The 14,027-nt window shown below is 47.3% G+C and overlaps 1 long non-coding RNA gene across 1 annotated transcript; it reads left to right on the top strand.

The window, feature by feature from the left end:
• Positions 1-8,651: 8,651 nt before the first annotated feature.
• On the top strand, positions 8,652-10,852 carry LOC136793921 (uncharacterized). The gene is made up of 3 exons (XR_010840005.1): positions 8,652-8,739; positions 10,438-10,532; positions 10,725-10,852. It is a non-coding gene; the product is annotated as an uncharacterized lncRNA (long non-coding RNA).
• Positions 10,853-14,027: the final 3,175 nt, after the last annotated feature.

The raw sequence follows: 14,027 nt of genomic DNA, 5'->3' as shown, positions 1-14,027 counted from the left end.
AGGGTATTTTTGGATGATATTAACATTTGAATTGGTAGATTGAGTAAAGCAGACTGCCCTTCCTAATGGGTGGACTTCATCCAATCAGTTGAAGGCCTGACTAGAACAAAAAGGCTGACCTCTCCCAAGTAATAGAGAATTCCTCCTGCCTGAATGCCTTTGAGCTAGCACATCAGTTTTTCCTGCCTTCACACTTGAACTGAAGCATCAGCTCTTCCTGAATCCTGCTGGCCTTCAGACTGGAACTACACCATCAGTATTCCTGGGCCTCTAACTTGCTGACTCACCCCTGTCAGCCTCTGAGTGTGTGAACACACTCACACACACACACACACACACACACACACACACACACACCCTCCAGATTCTGTTTCTCTGGAGAGCCCTGAATGAATACACTGTGCTGTGTGGTGCACATATATGCCAACAAGTGGTGGTGAAGCAAGAAAGTAGCTTTCCCTGCAAAATGCAGTAGATAGAGACTATATTTACAGTTATATATGGACTTGGAGCAAATATTACTTATTCCTTACATTTCATATTAAGGACTCTGATTCCAGGAAAGGACAGGTCATGGTAACATGGCATTGATGAGCACTGGATGGGAGAGTAGACAGTTCTCTTACTCAGACCCCAGGGGTACCATCACCAGACTTCCTTTGCAGCCTCTGTGAATGCTCTAATGATCACAGTGTCCACTGACTAGTCTGGAAGTTCTGCCTTCACCCAGACACAGACATGAAGAGGGAAAGGAAGAAGTCATGTGTCACACAGAACAGTATCTGCATAAAATGCTAAACCAAAGAAAAGGAAGACATTTACTTTAGCCATACCTGGCTAAAGCTGTTCATCAGTTCCTAGCAAGGAGAGACTGGAAGTTAGGATCAGAGTCCACCCCTCTGTGTGGGGCGCGGCAAAGCGTTGCCGCAAAGCAGGATAGAAAAAGCTGAATCATCCATCCTGTAGCCAGTGCGCATGCGTTGGAATATGCTAACAAGGTTTTGGAGCAGTAGCCAGTCCGAAGGTGACGCGTGGCTATGCCTCCGATATGAACCAGTCAGAGACTTGCACAGTACCCCGAATCTTTTATAGGCAGCTGCCGTTAAGGCTGCGGCGTCTTCCTTCCATCTTTCTATAACCAAGCTGTACTCCAATAAAGTGTGATACGAGAAGAATCTAGCGTGTGGCGACTGTTATTCTGCTGGTCAGACGCAGCTCGCCATACCTCTGTAGATTATTTATCTTTTATTGTGTATAATTCTGATTAACTGTAATGATAGTAATAATAATGGTGAACATTTATTGAATGATTGCTGCATTCCAGCTGTTGTGCTAAGTACTTTAAGTATATCACCTCATTTAACTTTCACACTAAGTGAAGTAGATTCTCTTATTACCTTATTGTACAGAAAAGTGAGACTCAGAGAGACTCATTGACTTGTCCAAGATCACACAGCTATTGAGTGGCCCAATCAAGGCTTCACACAGGCAGCATGATGTACAGCCTACGTTCTTAGCTCCATTCCCTGGGGTGAAGGTGGCCGCTCTCATCTGGTGCTTTTGGCTTCGTAAAGTTAAAGATACCCTTCAAGTTCCTGAATGGGGTGGTCCCTACTTGGCAACTGCTGTCAAGATTTTGGTGTCCAGACTGGGCTGATGAGGTGCATAGCTTGCCTATTATATGCTGCCTGAGTCAAGCTGTGCAGGACTGGATATGCCATCTTTTTAGGTGACAGTTCTCACCAACAGTGACATTTGCTGCTTCTTGGGATGTCAGCACTGTAGTTAGATCACTTCCAAGTAACCAGGAATTGGTTCCAAATCCTTTTGTCCCTCAAGCTGTGTGGCCATAGGTATCTGTCAAGCAGGGATTTCAGCACCTTCTTCATAGGATCATTGTGAGGACTAAAGGATAAACCCGGGTCAAGCATATAACACAGTGCCTGGCACTTAGAAGGGACTCAAGGAATGTTTGTCTCCTAAAGGAAGAGTTATAACTTCTTGGTCCTGCATCCTTAATCCATCGTTACCTAAAACTTGGAGGCATCTTGGGATTTTTTCCATACACATGAATAGAACCCTTCAGATCAATCTAACAGATGTTTGTTGAGTGCAAATATGATGGGCTCTGATTCCCAAGTGTCCCTGGCTCCTGGGGTGGGTCTGCAGACTGGGTCCTTGCCTTGTTACAGTTCTGCTGGTCCTTGGCGTGGGCTTGCAGGACTGACCGGAAGTTTTGAAGGAACTGAGACCGTGATGGCATCTCCTGCTTCCCCTTCAGGGACTGGAGTACAAGTTCTCTAGCCTCAATGCAGAGAAGCAAGCACGGGCTTGGCTGTATGCCTGATGTCTCACATCCCAGAGCATGAATTTTTTGTTTGTTTGTTTGTTTTGTTTGTGCTACGCGGGCTTCTCTGCTGTGGCCTCTCGCGTTGCGGAGCACAGGCTCCGGACGCGCAGGCTCAGCGGCCATGGCTCACAGGTCCAGCTGCTCCGCGGCATGTGGGATCTTCCCGGACCAGGGCACGAACCCGTGTCCGCTGCATTGGCAGGCAGATTCTCAACCACTGCGCCACCAGGGAAGCCCCCAGAGCATGAATTTTGGAGAGCTTCTTCCTACCGCAATGTAAAAAGAATTCCAGTCCTCTGCACCTTGGAGGTGGCAAGGGTGGCGTTTTCTTCAGCAACAAGAAGGAGGCACCTGAATAAAGAAGTTCCTGTAGTCCCCGATTTCCCCTTTTTTTCTCCCCGTTTATCTCGTAAGACCCCAAAGGACCTGGTGGAGTCTTGACTTCTCCATGGAATGGAGACAGAGGCTAACGCTCGTTCCGAGGGCTGCCTGGGTGACTCCTGTTGTGTCAAAGGTATTTACTCTTCATCCTGACATCTGCTCAGTCCAGGTGCTGGAGCTATTTTTGGCAGCCAACTATGGGAATTACTTCCCATCATCCCCAAAGCGATCTCATGAGCCTATAATTGCTCTGAACTTGTGTGTGTGTGTGTCTGATTATAAGTCTGATTTAGTGTCTTAAAGTGCTCCCTATGGACTTTTTTTTTTTTTTTCCCGGTATGCGGGCCCCTCACTGTTGTGGCCTCTTCCGTTGTGGAGCACAGGCTCCGGACGCGCAGGCCCAGCGGCCACGGCTCACGGGCCCAGCCGCTCCGCGGCATGTGGGATCTTCCCGGACCGGGGCACGAACCCTTGTCCCCTGCATCGGCAGGCGGACTCTCAACCACTGCGCCACCAGAGAAGCCCCCTATGGACTTTTTTGCCCTTCCTCAGGACCACTGGTTCCTCTTTATCCACCAGGGGCTAAAGTCTTCGAGGAAGAGAATCCATTCTGAACACAGCCTGGTCTGAATGTGCCCTTCTGGTTGTGCTGGGCTCCCTGGGTGCCCAGAGCTGGGCAGATACACTCTCACAGGAGCCAAGGGAGCACCAGGAAAGGGCATCCTCTGGGTTTGTACATGGCTCTGGGCTTGAGACCAAAGCTGAGGGATGGCAGGACTCTTGCAATGTCAAGGCTCTTCTCCTTTAGATGTGAACTGTAAGCCAGGTTAAAAAGGGAGAAACAACTGGAAGATAAGGAAAACTGAGCAAAAGAAAATAGATTTAAGCAGTTATAGTGACATGTTTTTCATTAAGATGCCTCCCAGCACGTTCAGAAACCATAAATGGGTTTCTGAGGCAGTGAAAACCCCTCCTCAGAGATGCTGTTAGCAGCAGCAGCAGCAGCCATATCATTTTTACAGGCCTTATCTGTGCACCTCACTCAATGCTCAAGCCTGCAAAAATATGACTCATTGAGTCCTTATTGCATCTCTGTGATACTTGCAGTCTCCCCCTCCCCCACTTTCACACGAATGGAGATGGAAGCACAGAGTTTAAGCCCCTGGCTAGACATCACAAAGGGATGCATGGCAGCACCAGGCTTCAAGTGCAGGTCTCACTCCAAACCCCTAGGTTTTGATTAATAGGTTCCCGAGCAATGTCAGCTTGAGACGATTTACTGGTGGAATACACCTTGCCTGTTTCACGGGGCTGTTGTCAGGATACAGAAAAGCATTTTGAGGACCTGCAATATTGTACAAGTATAAAGAGGCATTATAATTATTATAATTCGTTCATTTAAATTTTCAACTCTACCAGTGGATTCTTAGTGCACATCTCAAATGCAATCACTAGGGGGCGGCAATAGATAGTGCATACAAGCAAACTTAAGTCTCCGAAGGGAAGTGTATTTTTCTTGTAAATGATGCTCAGGGACTTAAAACAGAAAAGCAAAGGCCTGTATTAGGCACTGGCTGCCATTCTCATCCAGGCTTGATCTTGTGCTTTTGTTGAAGTGTTTCCATGAAGGCATCTTAGTCTCTCATGAATACTTTTGAATAGTGGGTGTTGCCCAACAAATGAATGGAAGAGACTAAAGGCTATTGACTCTCACTGTTCTCTGGCTTCTTGCCTTGTTCCTCTGTGATCACTGAACCTTGAGGTTCAGTTTCCCCTTACTTTTCTCCACTGCATTTCTCTGCAGACCATGTTTGTTGGCAGAGCTAGTAAGGCATGTTCCTGACCATTCCCATCCATTTAATTCTGCTCCTGTGGGCTTGTCTGTTTGTTTATTGCATGCAGACCCTTCTCTGGCTATTTCTTTTTTTTTTTTTCTTTTGCGGTACGTGGGCGTCTCACTGTTGTGGCCTCTCCCGTTGCGGCTCCGGACGCTCAGGCTCAGCGGCTATGGCTCACGGGCCCAGCCGCTCCGCGGCATGTGGGATCTTCCCGGACCAGGGAACGAACCCGTGTCCCCTGCATCGGCAGGTGGACTCTCAACCACTGCGCCACCAGGGAAGCCCCTTTCTCTGGCTATTTCTAGTTCATTGTCATCCTTGTGTTTCTTCCTATGGTGATCTGTTCTCTTCTCTTTCCATTCTTCTAGAATTCTTCATTTCCCTTTTGGAAAGGGAAGAATATTTGGACTAGGAGTTCAAGCCCTATGAATACCACTCACTAGCTAGTTGACCTTGAGACATAGCAGAACGCCACTGAGCCTTTGCTTCCAAGTCTACCATTCAGGTTATAGCACTATTTACTTTGTAACCCACGTTAATCTTGCCTTTGCCTCTGCTGTTCATGCAGAATTACCCAAATAGTCCATCTTCTCTGCCACTTCAAGTATTTCTGGGAGTCAGTCCCCAGGTACGCATGAAGAAGTCTCCACCTGTGGTGTCTGCTCTGTTCTGCCAGGTGGAGATTCTTTGTGGCTTCCCTAGAACCAGAGTCCCTACATGGGACTCTGTTGCCAAAATGAAGAGGCTTACCTTGTGTTACCACCTGCTAGAAGGAGCCCAGAGTAGTGCTGCTTGAACTTCCCAGTGTCACAGAGTTCACCGTCGTGTCAGTTGCCTCTCTCACCTTCAGGACTGGCTGGAGGGGGATTCATAGAATAGCCTCTCTCTCCACCCCCATCCCACTCATCTTGTGAATGTCTACTCTCCTTTAACAATCATGGACCAATCAGTGGTGATCAACTCCCCTCCCTTAAGATGAGTCTACATCCTTCTGAAAATGGGCTATTTGCCGGGCCTGACCTAATATTTTTGAACCTATCAGGGGACATACCCCGAATTCTTTCCAAGAGACTTCCCATGCACGTCAACTACCGCAAGGTCTGTCCCTATGGCTCCTGACCCACAGTGGTGGACATGGAAGCTCTGGCTGAAGATGTGATCTCTGTTTTGACTGAAAAGAACTGCCACTGGGACCGTAACTATCCTTTTACCTAGTTCTTCCTGGTCTTCTTCCTTCTTCCACATTTCCCTTGATCTCTGTCTTTCATTCTAAATACCACTGTAATGTGTTAAAAACTGAAAGGGCCACGTCAAAAGGACACCGAATTTGCTTGAAGGGGCTCCCCTAACCAGATTTGGGGCAACTTGAACATCAAAATTAATAATAGTAATAATGGCAGTAATAGATAATAACACATTGCATTAAAAAAAGAATCTCCCGGGCTTCCCTGGTGGTGCAGTGGTTGAGAGTCCGCCTGCCGATGCAGGGGACGCGGGTTTGTGCCCTCGTCCGGGAAGATCCCACATGCTGCAGAGCTGCTAGGCCCGTGAGCCATGGCCGCTGAGCCTGCACGTCCGGAGCCTGTGCTATGCAACAGGAGACGCCCCAACAGTGAGAGGCCCGCAAAAAACAACAACAACAACAAAAAAGAATCTCCCAGTCTACAATTATACTGAATAAAAGAGGGAAGGGAGGAGAAAAGCCCTTCTTTGTAGAAGAATGTCAATAAATATGGAGGAATCATACAATTACAAAACCATTGTTTTTCAACCACCACAGTAATAACTAATTCAGGTATGAATTTTTTAATGGATGCTAAAACCACTGGGTGAAAGGTTGATTGGGCAGGGGATATTCACACAGTCTCCAAGTTTCATCCCCTAGGTTACTTATTAATTACAATGGGGAAAAGGTACTTTATGAAGAAGAAATCTGGCAGACACCACCTTAACTAAGTGATCAAAATTAACATCACCAATAATGGATAAATAGACATAATGGCCTCTGGTGTGACACCCGAGGACACAACGCCACCTGTGTGGGATTCTTGCCAAAAATATTAAGCCTGAATCTAATCAAGAAGAAACTATCAAACATATCCAAATCTGGGGACATTTTACAAAAGTACTGGCCTGGATTCTTCAAAAATTCAATGTCATAAAAGATGAAATGTCTGGGAACTATCCCAGGTTAAAGGAGAGTAACAAGACATTTCAACTAAATGCAATGTGTGACACTTGACTGGATCCTGGATATTGGGAAAAATTAACCTCTAAAGGACAGCTTTAGGACAATTGAGGAAATTTGATTATGGATGGTAATAGCATCACATCAGTGTTAGAAATCATAATTTGTGTAAAAAAGAACAAGATGAAATTAGAAATGAAATAAAATATCATTCATTATTTATGCACATGAGTCTGTGTTCTTCTAAAATCCTGCAAATTTTATGGGCTGGTAAATATTCTCATGATCCTTACTTGCTCCTTTTGTGATCTTCTCTTTCCATTTTCTTTCTGTTATTTCTCAGTGAGAGGGCTCTCACAAAGAAGAGGAAACATTATCAAGAAATGGCGGTTTGAAGGCCACCATTATTAGTGGGTATTTCCTTTTGGGACAACTGTGGGAGAGCCACAGCTCTTCACAAATGGGGCCATTTCTGTTTTTATTGGACAAAGCGTTGGTTTGGGGTAAGACATTTTTACTTCCTTTGGGTTCTAAAACTTTGCTTATTTGAAATATACAGTATTTCCTTTCCTTGCTTGTTCTAGCTCAATACCCAGGGCAGAAGACGAACCAGCGAGGCTCCATAAATGGGTCATCTGGATCATGGAGCTCCTTGGACTACACCAGGGGCAGTGAAGCCTGCAGTTCTTGCCAAGAGGAAAAACATTGTTGCCATTTGAAAATTATTATCATTATTATTTTGCTACTATTACTGTTGTTTTTTGAGTTACAAAAGTGAAAATGAAACAAAACAAACAAAAAAACAAACCTGCCGGAGCATAAGGTTGACTTCATAAACAATAGCATTGGAAAGAATGAATAAATTATGTAAGGACAGGATTTCCTGTCAAATACAAACCTTTTCTTGGCTTTGGAGAAATTTTTTTGGTTTTGGTTTTTGAGTTAGGAGATAAGTTGAATTTGACGTCAGGAGTATTTCAGAGAAAGGCTCACAACCATCAGAACCAAGCCCCAGCTTGGAGGAATGTTGATGGAAACCCCAGTTAAGTCTGGATGACCCCGGAGCACGGGTGACCTGTGTTTCCTTGCCCGTGGTGTTGCCCAAGGACCCACAGAGGTAGAGAAGGCACATGGGGCCAGGGGACAGCCACGGGGCCCTGAGGGCAGCTTCGTGGAGTCCTGGCACCTCATCTTAGTGCAAAGAGAATACCCAACCATCCTGGGCCCCTGGAAGGGCAGGAGGGGCTGAGAGAGGCCCAGAGTGGGGCTGGGGAAGACACGTAGATGGACACTTATTTAAATTTGACAAGAATGTGTTTGCTACCATCAGCGGAACAGGGGCTCAGATACAGAAATTAAATTGGTTTGTATAAAATTAATGCTATACCTTGACAGTCTGAATCAGAGGCTCTGAAATTTGCATGGCTATACCGATCGACATTTTGTTGGGTTTAACTGGGGCCTGAACAAACTGCTGTTACCGAAAGCAGACTGTATCCAAACTTGCCTTGCTTGTTTTACTTCGGATTAAAAGTTTCCCAGCACTGTGAGGCCAGGCCCTTTATTTTAGCCTCCTTCTCCTTCCTGGTCCATCTGGGATTCCTGACGCAGGAGGGCTCGCGATGGATTGCGGTGGATCTTCCTCCACCTTCCGGGGGCTCCCTCCCCAACCTCAGTCCGCACCGGGAGCCGGCCCGAGAATGCGCAGTTCCTCAGCGGCAGGAGGTTCTCTTTCACCGCAGGCGCCGGGAGCTCTTGCTGCAGTTTTTCCTTCAGCCAATCAGGTCACTTCCCCGGCTGGCGGGAGGGTCAGCCTGCAAAGCAGATGGTGGAGCGCGCAGCGGGGAGGGGCACCGCCAGCTGCCCCGTGCTCTCCCCCGCGCCTCGTGCTGGCTCTACACTAGGAAGGGCCGGGCTGGGAGGCCGCCAGCCCCGGAAAGCCACCGCTGGGGGCTTTTGGTAGTTGTGAAGGAATCACGCAGGTGAGTGTGACCTTTGGGCGCCCAAGGAAGTTGCGTGGAAATCTGTAGCTTTAGGAGCATCGAGGAAATTGCACTTCTGTTTGTTTCTGAGGCTTTGAGTTTCAAATGTCGAGTAATAAACTGGCCGTTACATGAGAGACTCACTGTCCTAGGAAACAGAATGCCTCGTTTGGGGAAGAGAAAATGGGGGTGCGTTGGCTCCTACATCCCCAGAAGAGTGTTGGCTGATACCCAGTGGCTTGCGGATGGTTTGGGCGGGGAGCTGGCCTTTGGAGGCTGCAGCGTCTGAGGAGTGATTTTTCTAGAACCCTTATTCCGACTTGACTCCACCTCCTCAGCACTCTGCTGCCCAGTACTCCAGATGGTGACAACTGGGTCCTGCAGGGCTGTGCTCAACTTTAATGAAGCCGGCAGCCCTCTCCAGACACAAAACATGGAAGGGTCAGCGCTCAGCCTGCCACCTACCCTAGGAAGGGTGCTGCGTGCTGGACGCAAGCCAGAGAGAGGCCAGTTACGTTATCTGGAAAAATGGGACTGTGATAGGGCAGATCAAAGGAGGAAAGCTTGATAGGAAAGGAGATAGAAGATGCAGCTTGTTATAAAGGACGTTCACATGACAGTGCACTACAACAGAGCAGGGAAAAAAACAAGTTGATTCAGGAGGAATAAACAGGTTTGTAAGTGATGAGGTCAAATGAGTCACAATTTACCTCCCGGCTTTTTGGCAGCGAGGACAAAAAAATGAAATAATGGGCAAGGGAATTTCTAACTATTAAAAACTAATATTTCATGCCTTCTAGTTACCAGGTACTGTTTAGGCACTTGCCAGGGAACGTTTCGCTTCACCCTCCCAACAGCTCCGTGAGGGCGTCCTAACCTTATGTCCATTTTTACATATGAGAGAACAGAGAAAGAGGTTACATAACTAGGAGGTGGTGGCCCCAGTTACTCTAGGCTGTCTCCCTCCAGAGCCCAACCTAAAACCCTCAGCCTAATGCTGTGCTGCCTCAATGTACGGGAAAGGGGATGTATAGTTCTTTTTGGCTTTTTGATATGCATCATCAAGCCAAGAGCTAGAGTGGAATCCCACAATCACCCAATGGGCCAAACCTGATCTCATCCGGTTACTAATATGTTTGTGGATGGAAGTGGAAAGCCTGTCTCAGGGAGCAGGTGCAAAGAGGCATTAGGCATCTTCCCTTCCAGAAGGTCACCTAGAGAGGCAGAGGGGCAGGGAGCCCAGCTTCACATTAGGCTTCCTAAACTCCAGATTCTGCCAGTTCCAGAGATGCGCTCAGAATTGACGACAGCTACATTGAAAATCAGGAGCACGGGGGAGCAGCTTCCTTTAACTAAAGATCATGTCAGTTTATGGCCACATCTCAGGTGCCCCCATTCTCTTGGCTTCCCCTGCCTCCTGGATGCAGCTGCTTACTCGTCTCAGGGGTTGCAGTGTGGGTCAACTCTGGCAAGGCTCTGGTGCGGTTCTGATGCCCAGAGGCTCTGCCTCCTCCCAGCGCCTCTGGATGTGAATGAGCGTCATGGCACTTGGTAGGGCCAGAGCCGTTGGATGCAACTCAGAAATGCAGGGGAGTTAAATGAGCCACATCTGGGCCAACAAGACTGGAGATGGGTAAATTCCCTCTCCATTCTTCCCTTTGATGGACAGTCCTGAGGTGGATTTTTTTCTCTTTACAGCTTGACCAGAGACGTTCTGCTGTGGCCAAGCAGGTACACCCGTTGTGCAAGGGCTGCATCTCTTTAACACTTGTTGGGAAGCAGTGGACAGCACAGTAAGACGTCAACATGCATTTACTTTCCATCCTTTCCTGACTGACCCTCCTTTCCCCTCATTTTCACTGCCCTGGCATTGTATTGCCTGAGTAAAGCTTTAGCCCTTAATCCTTGCCTAAGAAATCTAGGCTAAGAGGAATCTTACATGGGCTTCAGAGTAAAGCGAAGTTCCCTCTGAACTTTTCCTCTAGGTCACTGTCCTGTACCATTCAGTTTTAAGGAAAGTTGACTGTCCATGGACCAGACTTCCAAGAACTAGAGCCTGGTGGCTTTGGTGTAGGAGATGTAGGCTCTGCTCAGAGAGCCTGACCCCCAGTATCTCCATGGTAAGTTTGATTGGGATGGGGCATTCATAACCAGAGGACTGTGACATCTGCCACCATCTTTCATTTCCTTGCTGCTTACCTGGTCCCATCTTGCTGGCCCCATCTTCTCTCTTTTGTCTCTCACTGGTGGGTATGCCCTCAACCTTCAAACCTTACTGTACTGAGATGATCCAAACTCCTCTGACTGAGCCATATGCCTTTCCTTCCTAATAAGCTAAATGATGGCTCGGCCCCCCAAGGAATGAAAATCTGTTGCAGATTAGTGATATTAGAAAGTTACTGCTATGACTTTCCATTCTAATCACTCTGAACAAGCTCCCTTGCTCTGATGTGGCTGCCAAATTCTTGTGGGGCTCTTCACAGATGGATTCTAGACATCTGAACATTTTGTTGGCAAACAGAAATAAGAACTGGAACTTTTTCCCACACTGGACTAAGGAAACGCTAAGAGTCAGAAGTTCTGGTTTCCTATGACAATGCCACCTCCTCTAGCTAGTCGCCTGGTCATCTGTTGGCCCCTGGCTGTGGAGAAGTCTCACTCTGAGAGACCATGTGGTCACTAGAGACACATATTTCAGATCCCTCTGTATTGGCTCTCACACAACAATGGCATAACCTAAGATTTCATGAGCTAATGAATCTCTAAAAATTCACTTTAAGACTTCGGGGTTTATAAAATGTCCCCCAATTCTTCTGTAGCTCTCATAATGAAAACATCAGAGCAAAGCCACGCCATAGCAAAGTTGCTGAACTTCCATTCCAAGCTAATGATGAGTGGACGCCTTGGTAATATCACTATGAAAGAATCTGCCGTATTTGGGGAGAGAAAGGATAAGGACTAGTGTATGACTTCAGAGTCCTGGGTCAGATTTGAGAGAAGATGGAGAAAGGTCTTCGGGGGTCAGAGAAAGCAACCCAACAGTGCATAACCCACATAACTCTGTCCTTTTCTGCTTCTAAATCTTCAGGTAGATGCTCTGAGGCAGAGAGGTGCATTGTGGAGCTTCTGGAGGCACTGCTTGGAGGAAAGGTCATTGAAACTGGCCCTCCCTGGGCTGTTCAAAGAAGCTCCATTGGGCATACAATGTCTTGGGCCTATGGCCTAAGAAGTAGTAGTTACCTGGGCCTGCTCTGAAAGGAGCTCATCAGTGGAAAAGCATTAGGGGTGATGAAAGGCAGGGAACTTGGGTAAAGGTAAGGCAGGGAGATGTCCCACGATGTCCAAAGAAGAGACACTGGAGTGTCTGCATGGAAGAGCCGTTCAGATCCAGGAGCCAGAAGTAGGCTGGGTGTTCAGAGACCCCATTGCCCAAACCTTGGGTCTCTTTCTCCATCCACCATCCACTCTGTGTCCCATTCTCCTCTCTGGCTAGTGAGACCTGCCCCCCTACTCTTGTCTGGTTCCTAGGAGACAGAACAGGTTAGGGGGCCTCATAGAAGGGTCCCACATGGAGGCTTCTAGGATCCACATCATGCCTTTAGTTCCAGGGGTCTGGATGCTTCCCAGAAGAGCTTTCTGCTCTTCTACCTTGGATACCCTTTCTTGCTTAATGCATGAACATCAGAACAGCACAGGCTTATTTCACATCAGGCTGTGTGTGTCGCAGGCACAAGGAGGATGAAAACAGGCTGCTGCATTTGGAGTCAAAGACTTTTTGCTACAGGGCTCTTTTGGAATCAATAGACCTTTAAACAGAGATCTTTCCCCAGCATTTTCTTCGTTGTGTCTTTGGTGCCAGGGTGTCTGACTGATGTTTTGTCTGGGAATGCCTTCAGAATGGACTACCGATGATTCAGCCCCGGGGTCTAGTTTCTCTCTCTCTCTCTCTCTCTCTCTCTCTTTTTCTCTCTCTCCTCTCTCTCTCTCTCTCTCTTGACTCAGCAGGACAGTGAGTTGATAGGTCACCACAGGCCTTCCGAGTGCAGATACGGCCTCTACTCAGCTGCTTTTGTCTCTTAACTTCCTTCAGTCTGCATGAACCTTTCAATAGCTGGGTTGGACCATTCGCATGCAGAGGGCTGGGTAAATTCCCATGAAGCAAGTTAATAATATAGCATTTCCATGGTGGCATAGTGCTGCTGTTTTGCTGTTGTTTTTAACTTGTTTTATTCATATCTCTTCTTCCCCTACATGGCTTTTTTTTTTTTCTTCAGATTGATCAAGTAGGGGCTCTATTAGGCTGTTGAGGCACTCAGAGTTGCTGGTTCTTCCTGGAGTTCTGAGGGGTAACTACTGTTCACTGTTGAGAAAGGAAAATACTTTACCCTGGAAACCCAGAGCGCTGATACACACATAGCTGCTTCTCTTGGATGAGGCACGCTACATACTGATTTTATTTTTCTGATAACCTGGGCATCTTCTAGAATAGTGGTTTTTAAATTTTTTAAGGAACTGGACTCCTCCTCAAGTGAAAAACCATATCTCTGATATAACAGATAAAGCAGAAACCATGGCTGTGGAGGTGGGAGAGATGCTTCACCCTGTTGACCTTCACTTCCCTGCTTCCTCTCTTGGAGGAGCCCCTCCATGAAACCCTGGTGCTCTGTGGAACAGTGGAAAACTACTATGCTAGCAAGAAGTGTGACCTGATCTATTTTGGTGCTGATTGGCAAGACCACAGTACCGTCATTAGTTTGAAAAGTAAACATTTTTGGATATCAAAGGTACAGGTGCTATGGCGCCTATATAAGGCCATTTGATAGTTAATTCCTGCCTAGAGGAAAATAACAACTTGTGTCTTATAACAAGCACATGGATATGTGCATGGTGGTGGTGCCACGCCCGCAGAAAACACAAAGGTATGAGGAAGGCCACTTGTAGCCTTGTGAGCTGCAAGTCTGATCAGGACTTAAGCAGAAGTCCTCCATCATTTCTTTTTTTTAACGTTTTAATTTTTATTTTTTTGGCTGTGTTGGGTCTTCGTTGCTGCACGCGGGCTTTCTCTAGTTGCAGTGAGCTTGGGCTACTCTTTGTTGCGGTGCGCAGGCTTCTCATGGCGGGGGCTTCTCTTGTTGTGGAGCGCGGGCTGTAGGCACACAGGCTCTGTAGTTGTGGCTCGCGGGCTCTAGAGTGCAGGCTCAGTAGTTGTGGCGCACGGGCTTAGTTGCTCCGCGGCATGTGGGATCTTCCCAGACCGGGGCTTGAACCTGTGTCCCCTGCATTGGCAG

Source organism: Kogia breviceps, chromosome 3 (genome assembly GCF_026419965.1).
Source record: "Kogia breviceps isolate mKogBre1 chromosome 3, mKogBre1 haplotype 1, whole genome shotgun sequence".
Classification (NCBI taxonomy): domain Eukaryota; kingdom Metazoa; phylum Chordata; class Mammalia; order Artiodactyla; family Physeteridae; genus Kogia; species Kogia breviceps.
Note: the sequence above shows the minus strand (reverse complement) of the source record. Positions and strands in the feature narration are given on the sequence as shown.